We start from the raw sequence: 12,569 nt of genomic DNA on the forward strand, positions 1-12,569 counted from the left end.
TTTTTTTTTTTTTTTTTTTTTTTTGGTTTTTTTTTCAAAAATGTTTTTACATCGTGAAGCGGGATGGGAAAGCGAGGGCACATTTTTCCTCGAAAATTGCCAAAATTCAAATTTTTTTCTTTTTTTTTTTAATCCAGAACTGGGCTCTTGAAGATTCAAATTTTCTCGTTACAATAAGCCCATCAAATTCAACCTGGAACGTTACGATTCTAAATGTTAGGATTTCTCGAATTTTTGTCGTTCAATTCTTGATGTTCAACGTTCGATAAAAAAAAAAAAAAAAAAACAAAATCGTGCAACAAGTTTCAAGGGGAGGCTTGACAAACGATGGCGGATGCATCCAGTTGCGACAAAAGTCTGCGTGTAGTTTAGGCCCACGATGTATGTAATAGAGAAACCATCGCGGTTTCAAGACGAAAATGAGCGATGGAGCGTGCGTGGTGATTTTCTCTCGTGGTGGAAACTGGCAAGTCGAGCTCCATTCGTCGAGGAACGAATTTTAGGGCGGGTTTTGATGGAGTAGCTTGGAGTGCTCGCTACACCGCTCGAGCGTTGGTAATTTTTTGTTGAAGCTTGACCTGCTACCACGGTTGTGTTCGGGAAATATGTTCGTTTTAGAATAAATATCGGTCATGCCCGTAGTAAAGCTGTACTCGGTGGAGAGTTGTTGCGTTTCTGCAAGTGGTGGATGCGATACGTTTCTCAGAGAGGAAGAGCTGTTATATTTCTCTTTCCTCTCTCTTTTCTCTCTCTCACTCTCTCTCTCTCTCTCTCTCTTTTTTATTGCAAGATAAATATTATACTCTTTTGAAAGTTTTAAATCAGTCATGAATTTTATATGATACGCGTTCTTTCGTTTCGCCGTGCTTTTCCAGCTGGAAGGAGCGTTTGAGACGACGCGAGCTATTTTCTCTTCTTTTCTCTCTTTCTTCTTTCTTTTTTGTTCCAGACACGTTTCACTCAAATGTTTTCAAATCTTCACTTTCAATCCATCAGGATTATTAGGAATTCAGGAGTGTTGATCATGAGACTGACTATCGCACGCTGTGTCGTCTCTTAACGCAGCCGAATGCTACGTTAAAGCATGTAAATTTTACACATTTGTAAGGGTGAATAAATAAATGGAACGATTTTTCGGGAAGCTGAGAGCGGTATGAAGTAATCATAAATATAAAAATCAATAATACAAATTGGCCGAAGAAGCAGTCGCAAATTTGATGCAGAGTTAATATTTCATTAGGCTTTAATGGATTGGAACTAAATAAACAAACGTTGGTAAATTGAATAAAGAAGGAAGCGCGCAAGAAGATCGATTAAAATGGACCAATCTGTCGCAATGCGTATATACGTTGTAGGATGTCCTCCAGAATACGCGATACCATCGGAAAGGCAGAGAGGGAGAGAGAGAAAGAGAGAGAGAGAGAGAGAGAGAGAGAAAGAGAGAGAGAGAGAGAGAGAGAGAGAGAGAGAATTACTGTTTAAAGAAACGATTAATCGATATCGATGAGCGAAATTTACTTTCAAAGGTTCGAACGATTTCAGCGGAATCGGCTTTGAACAATAGAGGGCTAGAGAAACGCGGTGCTCGCCCCTCAGTTTTGTCAACCCTTAGATTTCGCGACTGTAAGTGCTGATGTAGAAGTGTCAGCCCCCTCTCTCTCTCTCTCTCTTTCTCTCTCTCTCTTTCGCCCTCAATAGCTCCACTCGACGTCCACCCTAAAAAATGACCTAGAGAGCCGCGCCGATGAGATTTAAAAGCTACAAAAACTCGGAGCGGACGTCGTTCCGCCCGGTGAGAAATTTATTTTCACTCTTTCGCCTCACTCGTGCCCTCCATTTTGTAACACGCTGTTTCCGCAGCAGCGATCCCCCCCGGATTTCTTTAATAAAAAAGCAATCTCGACGTACGTTGAGATCTCTCTTCTTCTCTCTCCCTTTTTTTTCTTTCTTTCTTTTTTTCGTTTTTGCTTTATTAAAAACGCTCCACCGTTATCAATTTACATCCTCGACTGCGATAAAAAGCAGCGGTCGAGATAAATAAGGGTAGATTACAGTAACACGCTACGTTGTTACTAAAAGCACACCCGAAACAACAGCAGAACGGAGGAACTCCGGTGTTCTACAATGTTCTTTCATTAGCCCTGACACAACAGAACTTCGAGCTATTTCTCTTTCTACTACACTCTCTCCCTTTCTCTCTCTCTCTCTCTCTCTCTCTTTCTCTCAGCTATTATAGCACCCTCGGAGAATCTTTTTCGCCAACGGGACACCGTATCGATTTACCAGTTACGAGCAGTGAGGATAATTACATTTGAGGGTACTTCTCGACTCCTCGCCGGAGATCCAAACGTAAATGACAATGTGTGTCTTTTAGCTTTTGGATCGGTTATATCAAGGCACAATGGTGGACCGGGATTATTCGAAATTAGTTCGCGAATACGATTTTATACAAATGGAATAATTTTATCGGGGAACGATACACGTGGTGTGCGAAGGTTTCCTTTTTTTTCTGGTTGGAACGAATAAACGAGTTTAGTAAAGGGAAAAATTAAACTCAATTAAGAATTGAAGATTCGAGAATTTATAAAACAGTTTTCTTTATCGTTGACGCAAGCGTATTCCAAACGAGACTCGGGGCCAGTGAATTTCGAAATTTCCTCGATTCGTGTCATTTGAATATCCGGATAACTTCATTGATTTGCACGAGTATGCGAATTCATATTGCTGGGAATTGACACGTGAATATAGTTTGATACAAATGGATAATATTATCGTAAAACGGATATATAAAATGCGAAGATTTTTCCTATTGGAATGAGCGAATCAATTCTGAACGATGCAAGAAAGTCGAAGATCCAAAGATTTACAAGAGAATTCGCACAATTTTACAACGAAACTCGCAACCAATAAAACTTCGAGTATCTTCAATTCGAGTCACTTATAAATCACTTGATGAAATTAACATAATCGATCTCTACAAGTGTCCAAATACTTCTTCTCACGAGTTGAATTGGTCCGTTCGGACATGACTTTATACAAATGGATAATTCTACCGAATGATAATAGATACGTGAAGACTTTTTCATTGGAACGAATGAACGAGTTCGGGGAAAAATTTGCAAGTGAATTCTCACGACCAACAAATTTCAATCTTCAGGCGTGATTCGACACACTCTAAATCACGCAGATTAACTTGAATTCATCTCGTACGTTAAGATCGTTAAACAGCAACAAGAACACTTTGTCGAACAATTTCTCTCCCTCTTTCTCTCTCTCTCTCTCTCTCTCTCATAACATCCTCTCGTAACAATTCTGGCGAAGAAGATGAGGGAGTTTGAGGGCGGTAAGCGGGAGTGGCACTTGAGCGTGAGATGTTAACCGAGACTCGAGCCGGATCTGCATGACGCGAAGGAATTCCAAGGATCCGCAAACATCGAGCACGCGGTTACGTGTATCGCCTCGAGAGTCGGTCATTGATCAGCGTCACCAGGGTAAATCTTGATTTTAGATGTGTCACGGTACGCACGCGGCCAACAAGCAGCGGCTCGATATAGAGTTCTTGGTCATTAAAGTGCCATTAGCCGGGCTACTTGTCCATCACGGAAATTAATGTTATAAATCCAGCACTTTGGGAACGACGCCGATCTTTTTCTATTTTTTTTCTCTCTCTCTTTCTTTTCTCTTCTAACTCCGTGTGCCACATCCCTGTCATTTTGCTTACACCCGATGTTTCTGTCATTGCGGTATCGCGTTTGAGTCATCTCTTCCAGGTTTCCGGGTTTCCATAGTACGAGATATTTCTTGCCATGCTTTCCAGTGTCCGTAATTGAGACAGGTTGGACCGAAATTTTGACGTGTTTTAGTTCTCTCTGAAGGTAATTTTATTAGTGTCTATCGTGAGAAACATTGAATCAATTGTTAAGATGCTTTAAATACTTTACGTCCAGAATGAAAAGTGTATTTGTATCGATAATTTAATTTCATAAAGAAAGATCGTATGTCGATTATCGAAATAGAAGCTTCACGCTTCGGAATGAGACCAAGTAGATTGTTACGCGACCTATTTTTACAAAGTGAATTTGCAAACAACACGAGATTCTTTTATTCGAGAAAATGGATCGTTGCGCGATCTACTTTTCATTTCAAAGTTACACCAATTATCGACGAAAATTTTTCTGGCTCTGCTCTTCGCTGACGTATGTAAACAGTTCTATGCCTCTGTCCTACATTCCTTTTCTAAACAGCGAGACCAAATGTAATTTTACTCAAATGGCGGGCGCGCACACATGCACGCTGGGTTGCCCAATTATGTGTTTCGAGTGATACATGCGAATCCGGTATCAGCCACTTCAGCCGCCCGCGCCTGAAACCCGGTAATCCAGCCATCCAGCCGCGCGCAAAACCTCTTCAACACCTGGCACAGCCCGCGGAGACAAAAAGAACATCGCTCGCAAAACACGGAACACCGATACGTACTCGTACATAACACGTACCGCCGCGGAATCGCAATTCCCCTCGTAAATTCACGTTGTATAACACACGTTGCGCGCAGAACCATCGTCGCGGCGCATCGTCATCATACCTATCATACGATACATAACGTTTTCCCATTCTTCGAGTCGGATTTCCGATCGGAGACATTCCCTGGCAGGTATGTATCCGGTTTTCGGTTCGCGAGCAGCGCTTGCGAATTCCAGGCTGCTTCCACGTGCAGTCGTCGCCGGGCGAGAATTCGATGGTCATAACGTGCGGGCGAACGGATCCACCATCTTGGAAAATAAGCGCGCGCGGTGGTACGGTGAAGGCTGCTGCACGTGGCCTAACGCGAAATCGATGGTCGCTGGCGGTCGGAAAGCGTGGACAGAGCCACGGGACCGTTTTTATCGCCGCATCGCTGCGATTTGTCCTGCCGGAGCGATAACGAGCGATGTAAGCGGAGAGGAGAAAGAATTCGAGCCGGTGAAAAATCTGCCCGGACGAGGAGGATCGTTCCTCGTCCATCTCCCCTTTTTCCCTTCTTCGCGGCCTTCACCGTTCTCCTTCTTCATCCCCGATGTCATCGTCGAATGTTCGAACATTCGTACTGTGGCTGTTGATCGTGAATGTTTGAACATCCGAGATTCCCCACTTACGCGATCAATCGCCCTCCGCAAACGTTTCTCGTATCATCTGCTCTCAGCAATTTATTCACGAAGCATCGTCATTTCGTGTAAAATGACGCGGCATTGGAAAATGATCGTTTGAATGGCATTTAACACGCATCTTTCGGACGTTTGATAACATTTCGTTGGAACAAGTATAATAATTAATGACAAGTACAAGAGTTAATGACACATTGTTTCAATCTCTGGGGAAACAATATCTTCCGTCATTTTCTATACTTTCGTAAGAAGTCTAGTTTATGTAAATCATTCACCCGGGACTGTCTTCAGAAATTCTTTTGCTCTTCTTACGTCGTTATTATACTTACGCCTTCACTCCAATCGTCTGTTCAGACATTGTACTATTATACATCGCATCGTAAAACATCAAATTATTGTACACGCTCGTTGTTAATTATAATAGCAAATTATGAAAGAAATAAGTCCGAGTTGGATTTAAGTGCTGTCGCTCTAGAGACAGTCGAGTGCAAAGGGTTAAAAAAATCGACGGACGACGATTATTTTTGAATTATCGATCTCCGTCATGAAATTTTATTATTTCGAGTCGCGCGGCTGGAGGAATTGGAACGTCGATTCAAATTAATAAACATGGATTGACGATTGAGGGAAAGTTTAATTCGGCCGCGTGGATGGTCCGAAAATAAATAGCGAAGAAGATAGAATTAATAACTTGAAATTAATGAGGACTGAAGGATATTTGGATCTAAAATTTGCAGATCAACGGATAGAAACGAGAGAATTGAGTTGGGTCGCCGAGAATATTTGGAATATTTAATAGACACAAACGGGTCTCAAAGGATGGGAATGTTTGGTGAAATCTGAAAAACGGTGAAAAAGAATTAAAGTGTGGAACGAGAGTGTTCGGTTTGAGTTTGGCCGGCTCGTTAGAGGAAATTTGGTAAACGAGAAATGACCGAAAATCTGAGGGGATGAAGGTTTTTGTCGCGGGGAAAACCTGAAACTCAACAAAATTCAGACATGGATGGATCAGCCGTGTCAAATGTTCGAAAAAAAAAAAAAAAAAGAAAAAGAGAAAAACGGACGGAAACTGAAATTGTTTCGTGCACGAGCGAAGCAAATTGAAAACTAAAAGAAAATCGCCAAGCGACGTGGTCAAGAAATGGAAAGTTTCGAGGATGATTGAGAAACTTCGGTAAAACAAAGTGATAAATTGAACAAATTCAGTCGAGAGTTCCAACTCCAGTCTCAAAGTACTTCTTTCTTTATTTATACAAGATAAATTAAAAATTTCCAAGCGACAGCTTGAAAGAAAGCTTTTACGACAGATTCTTGATTATGACTCTTCGAATCCATTTTGCAAAGACTGGAGACGCGGCGAATGAAATTTTTAAACGCCTCGAACGATATCCGGCGATATTTCTCGTGTTTCAAAAGAAAAAAAAAAAAAAAAAAAAAAACCCTCGATTCGAATGACGGCGAACCCGATAATAAAACGGCCATTGTTAACGAGCAACTGTGGCGGCGACATTGTTGATTATCGCGAAACCGCGTGTCTCGGAACGATAAGGACTGACAACGAGCGTGTTACGCTTAATAATTAACGTCTAATCGGCGAAAGTACGAATCCCAGTGACGTGTTATTAATTTCCATAATGATCGGTGTCGGTGCCAGTTAAATCAGTTAAACGGACGCAACCGCTGCAGGAAACGCCGGTGGAAAACACTATGATTTGCCAGGCAGGATAACGACTCTCTTGTGGGACAGAATCTCGAATACGTCGATGAGTATATATCTATGGGAATGTATACCCCGTCGATTGGTATTTAATCTTTGGACTTTTCTTTTGGATTTTACTTGAAAAATGAACAAGCATGCGTGAAAAGATAGGTAGATAGATATGTTCGTCATCATTAACCTGTTGCGCTGGAATGACGTGTCGAGAATACTCTTCTCGCCCAAAATTGCAATATTTTCTCAGTATTTAAGTATATTGAGATACAAATAATAAATTTATTACTTCTTAGTAATTTCTATCCATTGACATACCGATGAATTCAAAAAGAAGACGAATTATTGTATACGGTTTGGTCACTCGTTACGGTCCGCGAACCAGTTACAAGCGCAAGAGGTTAATAACGCTGTAATTACGAGAGAAGAAGGTATAATTTTGTACGAATTTCAAACGTATCCTCGGTGATTATCCTTGTGTGTCACTCTGTACAATTTGATTGAAAATCCTCTTTTTAAAATCAAACCAACCGCTCGTGATCTCTTTCGTCTGTGTCTATGCATCCAGAAATCGCCCTCGATACCAACTAAAAAAATAGGCATCATCCTTCGGGAATCACATTATCCACTCATTACTTTCAAACAAAGAAACTATCGCTAGTTTCATTTCTATCCACTAATCATCCGATGTTAATCGAAAACCTCATCCCATCTAATTCACACCCGATTTCCTAAAAATCCTAAAATTCCTCAAATTGAAAGTTCATATTCAGTGCCTACGCTGCGAAAAATCTCAAGTACCTTGTCCTGTACCAAAATCACATTCTGAAAAATCCTTCAAAAATCCTAAATTTTTCAAACTAAAAAGTCCATGCTGAAGTTTCGAAAGCCAGGCGTCGTACCAAACTCACGTCTCATCTGAAACATGAAAATCCTAAGTTTTTCTAACTAAAAGTCCAAGTTCCTAAGTAGAAGTCCAAAATCCTAAGTTTTTCAAACTAAAAGTCCATGCTGAAGTTTCAAAAGCCAGGCACCGTGCCAAACTCACGTCCTATCTGAAACATATCCCTCAAAAAATCTTAAGATCCTCAAACTACCTCGAGAAACAGAGAAACCCAGGACGATTTCTATGATACCAGCTTGATACCGATCTTCATTCATCGAGTTCCACGGCAGTTAAGGGGGTATTCTAAAGTGCGTGTTTCTTTTTTAACTCTATTAGGGAATTTTTTGCAAAGAAACTATTATACCTTTTACAGTCGAAATTGACAAGGTTTATTCGTACGTATTTCAACGACGTTTCAAAATTTTTTGGGACGAAGAAAGTTAAAATCAGTGGCACTGCATACTCTCAAACATAGTCGTTTTTAAAAAAAAGTCATCTCACGGTGTCCACTCTGCTTGTCGAAAATATAGCAGGTACCGAAACAAAAGAAAAAAAGTCGATACTTTGAAGTTCGATTATCGATTCTTGCATGTTTTTGTTAAACTTAGGATGCCTAAGAAAAATATAAAAAATAAAATTTTCTGGTTGATTCTGGCTATAGCCATGCATGTACTAAATGCGTACTTAAAATTTTGAGTCAATTGGTCAAGTAGACTTTGAGTTATCATGGACACCGTTCTGAAAGACATAGTTTCCAGAAAAATGCCTTTAAAGTTCAGTATGTTGCGGTAAGAATGACGCTGGTCGTCGCGTCCCTCAAACAACCACAGCTTCGTTAATTTTAGGATTTCACATGTAAGGTTACAGAGATTTATTTCTGAAACTATGTCCTTTGAGAATATGCAAGAAAGAAGGAAAAAAAAATCGACATTACACCCTTAACCGATTTCAGGATAAAACGATTTCAGCCGACGGGTAAGGAGTGGTAACAAGTGGCAGCGGGGCATTGTTAGCCGCGGCGATTATCAGAGAAACCGCGTGTTTCACCGAGATATCGTGAAACGGCGGCGTGCGTCCCGTGATAACGTCCTGCGTATATCCAGCCAACTTCCGGGCTTCGTTCCGATACAGGGCCACACGACAAATCCGCTGGAACGAGGGTTTCCACATACTCACACACGCACACAGATGCCTCTAAAAACTCTGGTAGCCAACGACGACCAGGCGACGTTTGCCAGCCGTGGACCAATTATCGTCAGCCACTGGTTGATTAGCCGGTTGCTTCTTTCTCTCCTTGCTCGCTGCCCAGATAAAACGGCCGATAACGCCGAATCGGTTATCGTTTTTTCGTTGCGCGCGCTCCCAACGCAAATAAATGACTTCGTCACCCGCGGCTTTTCCACGAAGGGAAACTCGCGGCGACTGTTGCCAATTAACCAAGGCGCACAAGCGACAAGAGCCAAGGGAATTCAAGTGGCCACGAGATTACCAACTTAATTACACGTGTCTGAGTCTCGTGCGAAGTCTTAAAAATCGTTTGAACGTGTCGGACAGACTCGACAATGTTGATCAACTTACAGGAGTTTCAAACACAACGTGCGTTTTTTGTTGCACGTGTTGTCCTTTGTCTTGGCTCGAGAGAAATTCTGATTCCTCAACATTCTTCAATATACAACGACGCGCGTTTGAGGGCTTCTCAAACTTTTTAGGAAATATTTTCGTAAAACTAGGAATACGAACTAAAATATTAAGAAAATTATAAGAAAAATAATGAATAATATAAAATAATAAGTAAAATACTCAAAATATTAAGAAAATATAAACATAAAGGAAATTTACCAACGAAAACAATTCTTTGGTATACATACGCTAGCATAACTTGTATAAAAGACGTAAAATACATAAAAACGTGTATCGAAGGCAAAGTCAAATTATTCGTGCTAATTTTTCAGTTTTGTCAAAATTTCTACGACCTCGAGATTTAACTCACACTTTTGAGAAATCCTGCCCTAAAAGACTACTAAATTATTAACTTGTTCTTTCACCATTTTTTATTTATTAATTTAATTATTACAATAGCGTTGCGTTTATGACGTCTTGTACTATAAATACACAAGAATATAAAAATGATTTTTGTTGTGAAATGTGAAAGTAAATATCATTTTCTGATCGCATCTCGAATTTCATTTGATTGATCGTGTGTCAGGGTTTGTTGAATACAGCGACGAGCATAACTCGAACATTAGTCGAAGTCTGATGAAAAATTGTGACTAGCTTAAGCTGTAACTTCGTAACAACAGTCTACACTTGAAAGCTTTTTACATTAGAAAAATAAAAGTGCTTCTAATTCCCGGGAAATCACGGGAATTCAAATATCTCTGAAAGCATTGAAAATTTTTGAAAATTGAAATTCTCTCTTTGCAACGACTCCTTGAATCTTTCTCGAGCTTGAATGTTCAAAGTTCCATTCAAATTGCTCAATCTCCGATTCTTTCGTTCTTTGCTTCAAAGATCACCGGATCCACAGATACTGAAAACCATATAAGCAGTTGATACATCAAATTCTGATTCTCACGTTCGTTTCGACGTGTCGCGTGAGTACTGGAGAGCTGGCTAAATTTGACGTGCAACGGCGGGACGGAATCGATCCGATCCAGAATTGGTCGGAACGATCGATTTTATTGACCGACTCCGACGCAGTTTATCGAAGCGTATTAATAGATTCGCCGCGCCGGCCGAATGATATATTGTTCTATGATTTCATATGCAAATTTCATATCGCCGCTCGTGGCGAAAAAAGGAGAACTCCAGCCACGTGTGCTTAAATATACGAGAAACCCGCGCTCAAAGGTCTGACACGTGTAGCACGTTCGCTGTGGCACAACGGTTTCTAACAATAAAGGAGAGGTCGAACACGATTCAGAAAGAGAGAAAGAGAGGGGGGGAGGGAAAAGAAAAGAGTTAACAGTTTCTCGAAATTCGATCGATCGGAAACGGCGGGATCGATATCACCGTAACGGTTGTACCCGAAAGGGATCATTACTTTCTCATTTCGTAACGTTATTAATTTCCGTGGTCGCCGCCCCAAGTTTTCGTCTCGGCCGGCTGTAATCCACCGCAGGGAAATTACACGCGGAATACTTTTTTTTTTTTCTTTCTTTTTTCCCCCGCTTTCTTTTTGCGCCGGTCGTGCACCGTGAATCGCGATGAAACAACGATACGCGCCACCCATATCTTTCTTTTTCCCAGCCGCAGTTCTCGTTATCCGCGAACGATCGCACGCGTTCCACGCGGATCGAAACGAGATCGCGACCGATCGGATCTCGCTCTCGCCGCGACGCAAATTGCCCCGACCAAAACCGCAATTAGCGCAGAATGTTTTCGTTTAACTGTCACGCAGACAAGACAGCAGTACAAATTTTCCCTTTCTTTTTTTTTTTTTTTTTGTAATGGAGGACTGCTCGTATAAATTGCACCGCGAATTTTGAAATTCGACGCAAGTCGAAGGTTTTGGAGAGTGGAAATCGTGTCGAACATCGTAGAAACCATCGCACTTTGAATTATTTTACTTTTCAGGCGTTTTTAATGTACGTGTAATTCTGTGCTTCAGGTTTCGGCGTTAACGAGATGTTAGGATCGTAAAAAAATGAATTTTTTCCATGGCTAGATTGAAACCTTTCCCCTTTACGACCTCTTACGTTTTCTTTTTCGTCGTTTTGTCAACTTCTTCTTTGAATTATTGTCGTTCAAATGGTGAAAGAAAGTGTAGCAAGTTCCAAAGAAAAAAACTTCGATCTTCGAGACTATGATGGTTCTACTATTTGTTCAGATAAATTTCCAGAATTTTCTTCTTTTGTTTAAAAAAAAAAAAAAACATTCCAGAATAAAATTCATCTTTCCACCTTCCCATCGGCTACGCAATACAAAAATCTTCTTCGAAAAAAAAAAAAAAAAAAAAAAAAAAGAAAACGAAACTCGGAACAGTCAAAGTAGAGTGCCAAGTATAGATCGCTATGCAACTCTTTCTCTTCAGGGATTAGAGGTTAACAATAGTTAAAATATCGGCAGCGTCTGTTACGTCTATGCGCTGTAATTCGCGGTTGGATGGAAAAGAGGAGTGAGAACCACTCGAATCCGTCTTCGGTTCCCTTCGGTGATATCTACATGAACAAAACGGATCAAGCCATTCGCTGGAACCGGTTGCCAGGAAGCAACGAGCAATGAGCAGCAGCAGCAGCAGCAACAGCATCGACCGGATAGCTTCTTCGCTCGAGATATCCCCCTACTTAGAGGCCTGAACTCGCGAGGCGAGGCACGCGTGTGTAATCCACCCGTGAGATTTATCATTAAGCCGCGCGTTTCAGCAGACGAACGTAGGTAGGTACGTACATCGAGTGCAACATTCGAGAGAAAGGAAATAACCGTGCACGCATTCGCTGCTGTGCGAGGGGAAGAAAAAGTAACTGTTGCACTGGATAGAGGAAACAGCAAAACAGCTACCTCGAGTCCTTGCAATGGCCGAGAAATAAAGATGTCCGATGTCTCGACGTATATATATAGGCGACGAGGTAAAATATAGTAGTCCACTAGATGTAATCTTGTAAAATAAAATTGAGGGATCGTAAAATAATCGTCACAGATCAATGAATTTTTGCTCGTCGAATGTGTCTCGTTAAAAGTGAGAGAAGAAATCTCTCGAGGGGATGGCGTTATGCCTGAGTTTACGTTTCGTCACGAGAATTCTTATTATCCATCTCGTTCAATTTCGTTCGACAGAAATTTTTACTCGCAAATTTTTACTCATCGAGGAAATTTTATCGACGAGTAATCA

This window comes from Frieseomelitta varia, unplaced genomic scaffold (assembly GCF_011392965.1).
Source record: "Frieseomelitta varia isolate USP_RPSP 00005682 unplaced genomic scaffold, Fvar_1.2 scaffold_40, whole genome shotgun sequence".
NCBI classification, from domain to species: Eukaryota; Metazoa; Arthropoda; class Insecta; order Hymenoptera; family Apidae; genus Frieseomelitta; species Frieseomelitta varia.